Below are 10659 nucleotides of genomic sequence, written 5' to 3'. Positions count from 1 at the left end.
ACAAAGAAGACTCAGTTCGAGCCCCCTATGGCCCCTTCCACGGCCTCAAATACTACGTTCGCGAGTTTCACGAGCGCTCATTATATAATTTGAATTTATCTACATTATAAAGTTTTATGCGTCAGTTCCAATATTTATTAACAGATATTTTATGCATAAATTATTAGAATTTTAGAAATATTTTCAGAAGTTCTGGTCTCTAATTATTTCAGTACGATTTCAGAAAGTACTATCTATAGTGTTTTCAGAATATACTATCTAAGTTTTAGAAATACTTACAGGATCAGCGTTGGAGACTCGGTGTACCACATGCTTTCTCAAATTATTCAAATTTGAAAACCAACTCTTTTGAAACATAATTTTGGAACCCAAAATTCACATCCCGAGTTTTGTAACTTGGCTCTAATACCACTAAATATAACACCCCAAACTCGGCCTAGGCATTATGGCCGAATCTGGATATGTCACCAATGATCACTAAACTAACCAAAAATTCGACTAAAGCAAGCGCACCTATCGAACAGCAGTACAGTTATGGTGAGACCGGAAATATCGTATCCACAAGGACTAAAAGTACTAGTAATTTTAAGTGCAGTTTTAGTATTCTAAAAATAGGTTTCTGCTACTGAAATAAACTTTGTCATCATCTCCTCAAGGTTCAGCTTTTTCTCTTGCTGGTAAGGTTGTTGTTGTTGGAAGCTTAGAGGGATGGTGGTCTTTGATTCCCTTGGCCTTCCCACGAAAAACTTGGGTGGTTCCTCCAACCTACATTGTAAGAGTTACTGGAAGGATTATTTTGAGGTCGAAGAATATTACTGATATAATTCATTTGCTCATTCTCCATGTTGAGGCCGTAGGGTCGGTATTCTGAATTACTCATTCCACCTCTATTTGAATCGCACTGTATTACTGGATGTACCTACGTAGAACCGAATAAACCATTAATTTTTTTATTCAATAGTTCTACCTGATTTAAAAGCATAGTGACCGAATCGACGTTAAAAACGCCAGCTACTTCTGTCTGCTTTGTCCTCGTGACTTGCCGCTGATATTTGTTTAGTGATCTCTCTTCTATGAACTCATAAGACTCTTTAGGTGTCTTATTATTGATGGTTCCACAGGCCGCTGCATCGATCATCTGTCTAGTTGAAGGGTTCAAACCATTGTGGAAAGTTTGAACCTGTAGCCATAAAGGTAACCCATGGTGAGGGCACCTTCTCAACAAATCCCTGTATCTCTCCCATGCATCATATAATGTTTCCAAATCCATCTGCACAAAAGAAGAGATATCATTCCTCAATTTAGCCATTTTAGCCGGCAAAAAATATTTGAGTAGAAATTTTTCGGTCATTTGTTCCCAAGTAGTGATTGACCCTCGTGGTAACGAGTTCAACCATTGTTTAGCCTTATTCCCTAATCAAAAGGGAAACAACCGAAGACGAATAACATTGTCAGAAACGCCATTAATCTTAAAGGTGTCACAGAATTCCAGAAAATTTGCTAAATGAGTGTTTGAATCCTCATCCTGCAAACCGTCAAACTGAACAGACTATTGTATCATTTGAATAACGTTAGGTTTCAGTTCAAACTTATTTGCAGCAATAGCATATCTAACTATACTTGATTCAGTTCCTGCTAAATTAGGCTTAGCATAGTCGTACATAGTACGAAGAGCAGGATCCTGATTCACTAGATTTGCGGCAACCACAGGAGGCAGTGGATTATTTTGATTTTCAGCCATCTCCTCGATATTAGTGGTGTCATCCTCGTGCTCTTCCTCTATATACCGTAAACTTTTCCTTATTTCTCTATGATTTCTACGAGTTGTGCTTTCAATTTCGCTGTCAAAAAGTAGAGGTCCTGACAGGTTTCTTCTAGTCATAAACTATAAAAACCTGCCAGAAGTAAATAAAAGAAAATTTAATAATTAAAATAAAAATAAAATTGAATTGCAATAAAAATAAAAATAAAAATGGCTAAAGTAATAAAATTTAAATGTTCCTAATATCTTAGTCCCCGGCAACGGCGCCAAAAACTTGATGATCACTAAACTAACTAAAAATTTGACTAAAGTAAGTGCACCTATCGAACAGTAGTACAGTTATGGTGAGACTAGAAATATCGTATCCACAAGGACCAAAAGTACTAGTAATTACTATTTTTTTATTATCTAACCTAAGAATTAAGGGATGTTTTAAACTGCGACTAATTATCTAATTGACTAAGAATACGACAGAAATAAAAGTTAGAAAATACTTGTTGGAAAACCGATGGAGAAGACAATACCCAAGGAAGAATCCACCTAGACTCCACTTATTACCTCAGAATTAGACGATTTATTCACTTGACTTACTCTGTAGAATTCCCTAATTTAAGTTAATATCTCTCTCGAGACTAAAAACAACTGACTCTAGGTTGATTAATTGAAATCTCTTTCTAATTAAAACCCTTATTGTCGCATTAATTCAATCTATGGATTCCCTTATTAGATTTGACTCTAATCCGACAGATTTATGTCGTCCTATGTCTAGGATTGCATGCAACTCCGCTTAATTATGGAAGATCTACTCTTAACTAGGGACTTTTGTTCCGTTGAATAAGCATATCAGACTTGAATTAATATCTTGAAATATTAAAGTAAGAATTAAGAACACATAATTAATTATAAGAACAAGTATTTATCATATAATTCAAATAGTAATAAGATCTGTCTTAGGTTTCATCTCCCTCAAGTATTTAGGGAGTTTAGTTCATAACGATGGGGGAAAACATCTCAAGATCTGGGAAAACAACAAAACATAAAGAAACCAAAAAAACTTCTAAAAAATAGAATAAAGATCTTCAGTCTTGAAGTAGATCCTGCTTCCGAGCTGATTCTGATGGCTATCTTTGAGTCCTCTCCGCCTTCTACACCGTGTTTTTTCTTTTATCCTCTTCTAGGGTGTTTATATAGACTTTGGAATACTTCAAAACCCTAAAAATTAGCCTTTTCTTAGTAGAATTAGACTTGGGCTCAACAGGGACACGGCCGTGTGCCACACTAGTGTAAAGGTGTTCAAGCCATATGAAATTTTGAGTTGGTTTTTAGACCATGCCACACGGGCTTGTGGCCTTCCCGTGTGTCTCACACGGGCGTGTAGTTTACCCGTATGAAAATGCCTAGCCTGTGTAAGATACTGAGATAAGCCCATTTTGTCTATTTTTGGCCCGTTTCTTGTTCTTTTCACCTTCTTATGCTCACCTAAGTAAAAAACATGATTTTAAGGGATTAGTAGTATCAAATTCACTAAATCTTATGATAATTAATCCAAAAATATGTCAAGCATAGGGTAAAAATATGTATGTATTATGGTTTATCAATCACAAAGAATGGGTTTAGTAAACAGAGTCGTTAGTATAATCATCTCAGATTATTAACTCATATACTTGTACCCATTTTCAAAAATGCTAATTAATTGGTTTATTTGCCAAAACTTACTTTACAGTAGAAGTTTAACAAACTCGTTTCATTTTAGAAATCCGATTCATATTTTTGGAAAAACCTTTTTTTTGCGTAATAACCGTCGATTTCATAAAATATTTTATCAAAGCATACAGTTTATAAACAAACCAAAAATCAACAGTTAAAAATCATAAAGTCTGGAGAGTCCCAGAAACTACAAACACTCAAATTAAAACCAAAATCATGAATAAAGCTATAAATTTCCAAGTTTAAATGTTTACGGTCGACTGGTCACCTTTGAGTCTTCGCCGCACCGATCTGCCTAAGTCTGAGAATTACCTAAATAGAACAGACAAAGAGATGTGAGTTTACGTAAACTCAGTGTATAAGCCAACAGAAATAGACATGCAAACATGTAGAAAACTCATAAATAATCAGATATAGATTCGGGCTCATACCGATTTCAGATATAGATAACAAAGTCAGATATACAAATTAGATAATTAGAATCCTACCTCCATCCTCTACACACCATCTCCGTCCATCCCATCACACCATGTGGGGTTAAAAACACCCACCCAACCCTAAACACCATATCGTGCCATTACGACACATATCAAAAAATCTGCAGCCAAGCTGCCAGAATATAGGCGATGATCGTCATACTGAACACTTCCTCCACATATAAAATCCCGCCCTAAAACATATACAGAAAATAGATACAGAAATAACAGATTAAACATGCTCAACATTCATATATACAGGTACCGGAATAATCAGACATGCATAATATTATCATACTTAAAATGGAATATCAGACTATCAGATCCACAGTTTCAGGGTTTGGTTAGCCCTTACCGACCCTGCAGTAGGCCTACAGTCGATCGGAATGACCCGTGCGACCCTAGAGAAAATTTTAGAATTATGCACCCACATGCCCGTGTAGGCCCACACGGCCTGGCCCAAAAACCAACACGCCCAACTTGGCCTAGCTAGTGTGGCCCACATGACCACACTCCGGCCACCACACAGCCTTGCCCTGTGCACGGCAATGCCTTCGTCGATCACACGGTCGTGTCTCGTACACGGCCAACCACACAGGTGACCACACGCCCGTATGTCGTCAATAAAATAGTTTTTTGACTTTTGTCGAAGCCTCGTTTTCTACATTTCATGTACACACCTAGTATCGTTTCGATGCAAAAATAATCTCGAGCCTTCCAAAACCTAAAAACAATTTACCCAACAATAATTTAGTGGATTGATCACTGAATTCGACATAAAAATCAACATGGAACCGACTTACCACCGTCGACAAACAACTCCTTACGCACACTAAACCATTGGAGTGCAAGTCCCTGCTCCACAATCTACTCCTAAACACAAATTACCACCACTCAATCACTACAAGTTGCCATTACTTAAATCCCAACCAAAAGTTAAAGGTATGCAAAGCATACTTAACAACCGATCAGAGAACCCGACAAAACCAAAGACATGATAGAATAATAGATTCACAAACGGAATTGAAGAATCAGAATGAAACAAGGATTTTTTGAAAAGGAAAAGATGTCAGAAATAACAGAGAAAGCTTACAGAAACGTCAGATGAACTTTTGGGAAGAAAAAGAAAAATATTCAAAAAAGAATTAGAAAAAATAAATTAAATTAAATTATGAAGGATATCCTACAAATCCCGTAATTATCTTCCATTATCCCACTAACTCACAACCACATCAGAATCTCGGTTACTTCCAACCTCTAACCGATGCTAGAAGCAAATATTAACACCCTTACTAACACAGGGATTTGAACACAGGACCTCCAACACACCAACTCTGTTATCACTCAAACGAGCAGGCTCATTCTGATAAGTATTCACAGATAATTTTATATAAACCCTCTCCACAAGGGTAAGACTTAGCCCAGAAAAATAAAAATAACAAAATTTGGCAAAGCAGAGACTTGAACGTACGACCTCACACAAGCACGCAGAACATTTAACCACTGAAGAGATACACAATTGTGTCAGATATTTACAGAATCAGAAATAAATTATTCAGGGCGTTATATTTTGGCATTTGGTATCGATATCTGACAATATGTACAGTTTTAAAACAAATATAATGCCGAAATGGTATCGCTATTTATATAAGTATCAATACTTTTTCGTAAACTATCGGTACCAGTTGATAAATACCGATACATTTTATTTGCAAAAGAAATAGAATTGTAATTTGGTATCAATTTTTAAAAAGGTATCGATACCAACTATGAACTTTTGATATTAACTTTAATTGAAATTTTACAATCTAATCTCATTTCATGTCTAGATTTTCATAATTAGGTCCTTACGATCTCAATGTCCTATTACGTATGGTATGTGATTTGTAATAATTATAAATTGTATTTAAATTTGAATGTTCTTGATGTGGATTGCTTTTGCAAAGAATGTGACATTTCGTTATTCAGATCCAACTACCAGGTCGAGTAAGGGGTGTTACAGCAGGACGATTGATTAGCCAGGAGTAGAGGGTATCATGTGGAGCCACCATGGCGACAAGGAATCCTTTTAAATGGCTTATCCACATTTAGAATTGTGAATACAGAATGAGTTAAGGTGATATGGGAAAATTTGGAATGAGGCGAAATCAAGCCAACACCATAGGGGACCAATCTCGTAAAGAATATGCTTATGTCTCAGATAGAGAGTAAGACCACCAGCGGTAAGCTATGGTAAGAGGGAAGGGCATTGATCTTGCAGATGAAATCTGCGAATGGCTAAGGATGACCAAAGTTTTGAATCTTGATATATGGTCATTATGTAGAATCTCACTAAGTTCATTAGAACTTACAAATTGTCTACTTACTTGCAAGATAAAGTTTTCACTCGAGAATCAAGTAGAGGGCCAAGCTAAACAACGCTAGGTGGAGGTAAAGTTGTGGGTGTCGTTCATGTGTATAGAGGGCTCCCTTGAGGCCACGCCTTGTAAACTCGAAATTATATAGTATTTTTCTATATATTTTTACCACCTTTTGACTTAATAAATATGTTAATCTTAAGTAATTATTATTAAAATAAATGAATTTTACTTAATTATTAATATTGGACATGAATTTATAAAGTATGTGAAATTATACTTAATTAAATTATTTTTGTACATAATATATATTATTTTCATGTTAAATATTAATATGTGAATTTTCACTATGCAAGAGGACCATGGAAGATGTGATTAACATAAATGATGCATGGACATGCACAAATCCACTTCATTTGGAGGGCAAGACCATGCAAAACTAGGTCATAAAGGTGTTAATTTGACTCAGTAAAAGATGTGCTAAAAGATGGACATGTCTGATTAATGATTGGACTTAGAAACTGTCCAACAAAGAGGAGTCAAACCCAATTTTTAGCACAAGTAGATAGCTACCCAAAAATAAGCTTTGGAGTATTTAACTAAAGGTCCTTGTAGTTGGAAAAATATCAGAAATCGGCTTACCAACTTGGTCTTTGAAACTGTCCACCTTATGGCTATTAATAGTGTTGTTTTGAATTCGAACACAAGCAACTAAGTCATCCCCTTTTCAACAATTTCTGGTCAGCCATGTATAAGAGAAAATAGAGGGATTTTGAATTCTACTTTTAGCAAACTCTACCCTTACTTTCACCTATAAATACCGCATACCTTTCCACTTCTCAAATCATCCCTGAACACACATCTCTCATTCATTCTCTCATTTATCATTCTCACTTCCATTCCCCTATTCTTTTCCACAAAGGCTTTTGTCAAGACCTTTCTTTGGTCGGCTACCTTAGGAAACCCTTAGCAAAAAGAGCATCGAGCAAAACAAAGGAACACATCAGTAAAAAAAGATCCTAAAGGTTGCTGAACTGAATTAGAGTTTACTCTTTCCTCTTGTTATTTAATTTACTTATGTTTGCTATGTGTTTATTTTTCTTGACATCAACAATGTTAGTTTGATTATGTTTGTTGGGATGATTATGTTAATTCAATAATATTTATTTGATTCATGTTTAACATGTTTATGCCTCAGTCGATCATGTTTTCAATTAAAATCAATATGTATTTCATTCATACGTGATTGGATGCATTCAGATTAGCTGAGCGATCCTAACTAGACGATGGCTAATAGACATAGAATTGAAAAGTGCAATGCTCAACTTAAATCATTAAACCCAACTAAATTAGAGGTTCATAATATCTTTTGTTAGCTCTATTATCTTGCATAGTTTTTAGGTTTATGTGATTAAACTGTTTCAAATGTAAATGTACCTGTTACCTCACATAAATACTAAGAGACCATTAGTTTAATATGATTGATAAAATGCATTTTCACTAAGTAAAAGATCCGAGAGGACTTAATTTGGTTTCCAAACTCAAGAAAGATCGAGTTGCCATGGAATATTTTCGAAAAGTATGATGGAAATGAATTGAGTTGATTAATATAATCATCGTAGCCTATTTTATGTTGATTGTTTTTGTTGATAAAGTTATCCATTCATACATTCATACATTTGCATTTAGATTAAAATTGCATCAAGAATCAATTTTGCATCTGGATAATTTAATCATCACCATCCAATTTATTGTGTTTTTATACCAAATTGTTAACTTATAATTTTACATCTAATTTATTAACATACACAATCCATGTGGAGATGATAACTTATTTTACTTACTTATTACTTGAACGACTGCGTACACTTGCACAAATCTCGTTATATGCCTCAGGGATCATTTCAAGTGTAATGATCTTGGTTTAAATTTTGGTGTTGTAAATACTGCTACATTGTGAGACCAAATTTAAAAAGTTATATTTCTTGATAAAATTTTGATGTGAAACTTAAAATTTGAATTAAGTCAATTTCAATAGACTCAATGTCGTAGTTATCTTATTTGGGTCCTTGTATCGCCTAGTACTCGGATCTGGCCAATGGGTCTGGTTTAGGATGCTACATAAAACAATTCAAAATTAGAATAAAAGATAATAACAACTTTATTTGAATATTTCAAATCCTAAGGTTACGTTTTTAGGCTCCCCACAAGATTGATGGTCGGTAGAGCAATAATCTTGGATTGATGATGACAAAAAATCCTAAGATTACGTTATTATGCCCAGCAAGATTGATGGTTTGTAGAGTAGCAATATTGGATTGATGATTACAATAAACATGCGAACAATTGATGATTAAAAAGTGGATTTTGCAATTGAGAGCGCTGTGATGGCGGGCTCTTCTAAGTTACAGTTGCAAATAATTGAACCAAAAATATTGTGATTTTGGAGAATATATTAATTGTAATGTAGTATTCATTGGGCCTCAATCGACTTTTAAGATAGTTAGGCACGAACATTGCCATATTGAGCTAATAGATAAGAGCTGATAATTGGCTAGTGATAAAGAAAGTCGGTTGGTTAGCTTTGGTGAATACGAGTTGACGATGTTTTAGCCGAAAAAGGTAAAAGGTTAGATCTATATGAAGATTTAAGAACATGTTTGTTTGAGTGAAAATAAAAAAAAAAAGCATATAGGCCAAGATCTGGAAATCAAATAATGGAAAGCTTATAAAATGACTCCACTTGATTTATTAACATAAACCTATCAATTAATAGCATAGTTATGATTAGCAGAGATATCATTGCCACGAAGACTAAAAGTACTATTAATTATCATTCTATTATTTAACCGATAAATTCAAACGATTGATTGATAACTAAAATTAACTAAATTAATTAACTACGAAAGTGACAAAAACAAATCAGGAAAATAATTAAGTAAACAACCAAGAAGCGAAACAATACCCAAGAAAGAATTCACCTAGATTTCATCTGTCATTATCAATCTAAATTACGCAATTTCTTCACTTAGTATTTTGATCCGTAGAAATCTGTAAATTATGCTAATATCTCTTTTCAAAAATAAGAGCAACTAACTCTAGGTTGATTAATTGAAATTTTTTTCTAATTAAAACCCTTATTATTGCATTAACTCGATCTATGGATTACCCTATTAAATTTGACTCTAATCCTGTAGATTTATGTCGTCCAATTTTTAGGATTGCATGCAACACCACTCAATTACGCTAGTTCTACTCTTAAATAGGGTCTACTCCTCCTCTAATTTAAACACATCAAACATGTATCGATAGTCTAGAAATATTAAACCAAGAATTAAGCACGCATAATTGAGAACAAAATCTAACAATTTATTGTATAAAATAAAAATTAAATGACATAATTCATCATAGGGTTCATCTCCCCTAGGTATATAGAAAATTAGTTCATGTTAGCAAATAAAAACATCCCAGGGACGATATATCCACAAGAAACAAAGAAACTCATTATAATCTCCTGAGAGATCAAGTGGGAGTCTTCAATCCTAATGGAAATCTGCTTTAGAATCAACTTCAATTGTGTTTTCTGAGTTGTTTTCTTGAGTATTCTATGATGGCTCACTCCTATCTTCTTATTTTTGTCATATATAGGTCTTAGAATGCTTGAAAAACCTAAAAATCGTATTTTTCCGCAAGTTAGAGTGCAAATCGCGAAACCGACAAGACCTATCACATGGCCATATGGCAACCTGTGTGGCTCACACGATCGTGTGTCCAAGCCATGTGGAATGGTCCAACCCATGTAGCTCTTGTAACTCGCTCGAATTTTCCAATTTTCACTTATTTTTTGCTCCTTTTGCTCTCAAATACTCTCCTAAATATAAGAACATGAATTTTAAAAAATTAGGAGCATAAAATTCACAATTTATATTGAATAATCACCCAGAAACACATTAAAAATAGTATTAAAACATATTACTTTTAGCACCATTCAAAATAATAATTTAAAACACTTTAAAACTAAAATAAAAAATAATAACTTCATTTAAATATTTCAAATATTAAAATTATGTTAAAGTTATTACAAACCAACTGAAAAGTTGAAGAAGAGGAAAGAAAAATCGATTTTTAAAAATCAGATTTTATCATTTCTATGTAAGGTCAATTGAACTAAAAGGCGGATGAAAAATGCAATGTTAAACTAGTTGAAAAGAGAGACCAGTATGGATGTTTATATTAATTATATTTCACATGTTCATTAAAATTTTTATTGAATATATTTTATCATATCATATTCTTTGATGATGTCAAAAATTTGTTTAATTTAAACAAAATAAATAACAAAATATGCTAGATGATA

The 10659-nt window shown here is 33.8% G+C and overlaps 1 non-coding gene across 1 annotated transcript; it reads left to right on the top strand.

The window, feature by feature from the left end:
• Nucleotides 1-1196: 1196 nt before the first annotated feature.
• On the top strand, nucleotides 1197-1303 carry LOC121211622 (small nucleolar RNA R71). Its single transcript, XR_005906841.1, has one exon. It is a non-coding gene; the product is annotated as a small nucleolar RNA R71 (small nucleolar RNA).
• Nucleotides 1304-10659: the final 9356 nt, after the last annotated feature.

This window comes from Gossypium hirsutum, chromosome A12, assembly GCF_007990345.1.
Source record: "Gossypium hirsutum isolate 1008001.06 chromosome A12, Gossypium_hirsutum_v2.1, whole genome shotgun sequence".
NCBI classification, from domain to species: Eukaryota; Viridiplantae; Streptophyta; class Magnoliopsida; order Malvales; family Malvaceae; genus Gossypium; species Gossypium hirsutum.
The sequence above is the reverse complement of the archived record's forward strand: the minus strand, read 5'-3'. Positions and strand labels throughout refer to the sequence as shown.